Genomic DNA, 4,681 nt, shown 5'->3' with positions numbered 1-4,681 from the left:
ACTGAAGACTGGCTGCTGAAAATTCAGCTTTACCATCACAGGAATAAATGACACTTTCATTTATATTAAAATAGTTATTTTAAATATACTGTTAAGCAAAGTCCGCTCAAATAACATGCCGACAGTACGTTTCTATGTAGTATACTTGTTCCTGTTTGCAGGCTGGCTACTGTGCTGTAACATGGTGTTGTACAGCTGTACTAGGCAACGCTGGTAAATGACGCTACCCTCTCCTGACACTATCTGCTCACATGCTATGATAATAATAGCTTTGTAGGACTATACATTATTTGGTTAATAAAAAAAAATATATTCAGTTCTGATTCTGTCGCATAGAACTGAATAAAAATAATATATTGATATTAGATATATTTTTTGTCCAGTTTTATTGTTTTACTTTCAATAAAACTGTTGTTATTTTATTGACTCGTATTTTTTTTAATTCAATAACATTAAAATTATTAAGTTAAATTAAAGTCATACAAAATCATTTTATATTATTTAATAAAATAATAAAAAAATTATTTAAAATAATTTTCGGTTTCAGCCCAGAATTTTAATTTCAGTGCATCCCTAAAACATGCTGAGGGTCACTGTGGTGGACAGAAGGGAAACACACAGAGGTCAGATACACACACTATACACATTCTTCTGCTGCATCTCAGGCTGTGGCACATCCACACATATCTCGCAGCCAGTGCTGCTGTCTGTCCCACTCCTATTACTATCTTTATTTGTTACTCTTCAGTCATGGCTGTAAAGTTCTTTATTATTTTTGTGAATTTGTTCATGTATAGGTCTCTTATTGATTTAAATTTGTAACAGTGAAGGGGGAAGTGCACCTCTGTCTCGATCTGTCCTGTCTTACAGTGAGCACACATTCTTTGCTCTGCGTAACCAGCTCTTTTTGTGTCTGCCAGTCTCAATGGCTAGACTGTGTTCACTGAGCCTGTACTTGGTCAGGATCTGTCTCTGCTTTGTGTCTCTGACACCCTGGAGATATTTTTCCAATTCATAATTTGATTTTATAGTTTGATAGAGTTGTAATTTACTTTGTGTTTTAGTTTCTTGATCCCAGTGTTCCAGATATATATTTTTAGATTGTTTGATCATTTGATTTATTTTGATGTTTGTGTGAGAAGCTGGTCTGAGACTGGTTAGTGTTAGTAGAGTTTGTCAGGTTAGTAAGTTTCAGATCCAGCTGACTTAGGGGGACTTTTCTGGGGTTCAGTTCTTGGGTTTGTAGCGCTTTAAACTCCCGCCTCCATCCTCAGCTCCACCTTAGCTGACATCAGTGATTCTAGACTAGTAGTTCAGTCTTGCTTACCAGTTCTATTTATTGTCAACTGTATTAAGTCATGTTATCTTACAACTGTAGGCGACTATCAAATTAGTGTACTATCGTGCCTGTTATGCTTTACATTTATTTCTTGTATTTGTATTTATTGTATGGAATAGGCTACATCAAATACAATGAATTGAACAGTATTTAGGTTAATATATTAGCTGTATTGTTGTATCATCAATTTCATATTGTCATTTGGTTGTTAAGGGTAAATATTGATGAGAATGTTATACATTGTTTCGGTGCTTATATCTACATTCTGGAAATATGCTTTCATTATTGATTTATAAGTACATTGTTAAGGAAGTCATGGCAGCAGCACTCTTCTTTAACTTTATTATACTTCTTTTCAGGTGTACTATACATAAACACAAGAAGTGCTAGTAATACGAGTTTCAGACAACTTTCAGAATTGTAGAAGCTGTAACGGAGGTATTAAAGGGTTAGTTCACCCAAAAATGAAAATTAGCTTGTGTTTTACTCACCCTCGAGGCATCCTAGGTGTATATGACTTTCTTCTTTCAGACGAATCCAGTCGGAGTTATATAAAAAATTGTCCTGGCTATTCCAAGCTCTATCATTGCAGTCAGCGGGTGTTGCAGTTGAACAGTCCACAAGTCATCAAATAAAGCGAGCGCATCCATAATAAAACGTGCCACAGACGGCTCCGGGGGGTGAATAAAGGCCTTCTGTAGTGAATCCATGCGTTTTTGTAAGAAAAATATCCATATTTCAAACGTAATAAACACTTTTCTCTCACTTCCGGTATCTGTCATATGCGGAAGCCGTTCCGGCGGATGACATATTACATCGGCGTTGCGTGATTAGTGATGAATATTTTTCTTACAAAAACGCATGGATTCGCTACAGGAGGCCTTTATTCACCCCCAGGAGCCGTGTAAGGCATGTGACCCGGGTTTTAATCCCGCTCGGAGCGGGTGTGAATAGGACCCGCGGGGTTACACAAGCATCAATGTAATCAACTTGATGTGAGCTGTAACTGGTAGCCATTACAGAGGTGTGACGTGGCCTCAATGAAGACTAGTCATGCTGCTGCATTTTGTATCATTTTTAGAAGTTTGAGTACACATGATTTTGAGAATTTGAGCTAATAGCAAGATAATTTAATAAGCATAAAAATACATAGCATACACAAATGCCAGGTGAAACAGTTCATTTTTAATGACACTGAACTTTTTTTCTATTTATACATTTCACTGTTTGATGAAATACATTTATATAAGTACTATCAACATTTCTATTACTCTGTCCACATCTTGGATTTTCTTTTTCACTTTTTTTTCACAGAAGACTCTAGTATTGCCTTATCCGTGAAGTATACATGTCATGCTGCCTCGGAACACAAAAAAGGCATATTAGGCATTATCTGACAGCCTCATTGACCATTCACATTCATTTAATCTTTTTCTGTACAATGCAAGTGAAAGGTGACAGAGACCGTGACTTATTATTTATATGTAGGTTTGGAACAACACAAGGGTGGGAAAATAATGACCATTTTCAAAAGTTTGATTGAACTTTCCTTTAATAAGTTAAGTTATTGTTGATTATTTTATGTGTAATTCCTATACCTGAACATATGAATACATTTCATGTGCTATAATTTTTGGGGACTGATCTCAGAGGTTGTGCTCAACGTAAAAACGAATAAAATAAAACAAATATATCCCCACTGTAAATAATTAATGAAAATCTGTAAAAATGTCCATCATAGAGGATGCTGGCTGAAAAATTCTAAGAGTTAGAATGTGTTTAACTGATATTTTAAACCAGCGGTAAAATAAAGCATAGACAATAGGATTCAGACCTGAGTTTATATGGAAAGTCCATGTTAGAAATGTCAATGTAGTGGAAGAGAAAGCTGTGGTTTTTGTTAGAGAACAGATGTAGAACGGAATCCAGCAAAGCAGATAAGCTGTCACAATGATTCCTAATGTCAGAGCAGCTTTACTCTCAGTTTTCCTCCTCACTGAAATGTCCACTACACATTTTACTCCGTTCATTTGAGAGTTAATAACTTTCACTTGCCGTTGCACAACATAAAATATCTTCAAATATGCAGTGATGATCAAAGTACAAGGAAATAAAAAGGAAACAATCAAATCAATGAATCTCCAAGCAGGTGTAATCAAAACAATACACTGGCCGTAACACAGTGTTTTGTCTGACATATTAAAATATCCGTTACTTATTACAAAGCAAATAATGTAAACTGAACAGCAAAACCAGCAGAGACAGATGCTTATTAAAGTTTTAGTTGTGGTCATTTTCTGTGGGTACAGTAAAGGGTGACACACAGCCATATAGCGATCTACAGCAATTAATACCAAATTACTAAGAGATGTAATAAGGAGCAACCTAACGATGATCACAAAGAGTCCACAGTAAGTGTCTCCGAAGTACCAACATGTCTCAATTTGCTTGATGCCCTCTATGGGTATCACAATAAGTCCAACAAGCATGTCCGCCACAGCCAGAGAGAGAATGATCAGGTTGGTTGGAGTGTGAAGCTTCTTGAAGTGAGAGATGGAGATGATCACCAGCAGGTTCAGAAACACAGTCCATGCTGATAACAATAATACAAACATATAGATGATATTATGTTCAAAACTGGAGCGTTTTCCCTTGGTACATGATGAGTTGATGGCAGGAAAGCAGTATTGAGTCTCATGATCCTCTGTCTCATAGGCCATGAGTCTCCTCCTATTAGGTGTTTGTTCTGCTCTCCGTACTGTGCTTTCATTTATAGTGTCTGGATCAGACTGACCAACCCATTTTCCATCCACTCTGATGCTGCATAATTATATAACCATTTTCTTCCCACAACTTTTAATATGATGGATTTACATTGTCTAAGATTTAAATCCATTTGAAATATAATATAGTAAATCAGAATAACATCACAGTTACATGTGTGTTTGTGTTTTGTTAATAAACTGCTTGCGCATAGATCCATGCCTTTCCTCTTCCCTGCTCAATGTGACAAATATTTATTAAGTTTAACACATATTTGTCAGTGCTAAACATTCTTATTTATAAGTTATATATCACTTATAAATGATCATATACACAATTGATAGTAGTTATTAAGACTGATGTTGTTTGTAATTGGTAAAATCAGAGCCGATCCTCCCTATACTTAAAATACGCAAGCTGCGTAGGGCCCCTGAAACACCAGGGGCCCCCTTGCTCTCAAAGATGATTTAATTTTAGTTTCGTTTTTGAATTTGGCCAGAGGTTATGAAAACATGAATGATCATTTCTTTTAATGTGGTGCGCTGTTGCCCTTTCTACGTAAAAATCAGTCAAATCATG

The 4,681-nt window shown here is 36.0% G+C and overlaps 1 pseudogene; it reads right to left on the bottom strand.

Moving 5' to 3' along the window:
• Positions 1–3,048: 3,048 nt before the first annotated feature.
• Positions 3,049–4,109, bottom strand: LOC107730952 (trace amine-associated receptor 13c-like; annotated as a pseudogene).
• Positions 4,110–4,681: the final 572 nt, after the last annotated feature.

This window comes from Sinocyclocheilus rhinocerous, unplaced genomic scaffold (assembly GCF_001515625.1).
Source record: "Sinocyclocheilus rhinocerous isolate Xijiao unplaced genomic scaffold, SAMN03320098_v1.1 scaffold1330, whole genome shotgun sequence".
NCBI lineage: Eukaryota > Metazoa > Chordata > Actinopteri > Cypriniformes > Cyprinidae > Sinocyclocheilus > Sinocyclocheilus rhinocerous.
Note: the sequence above shows the minus strand (reverse complement) of the source record. Positions and strands in the feature narration are given on the sequence as shown.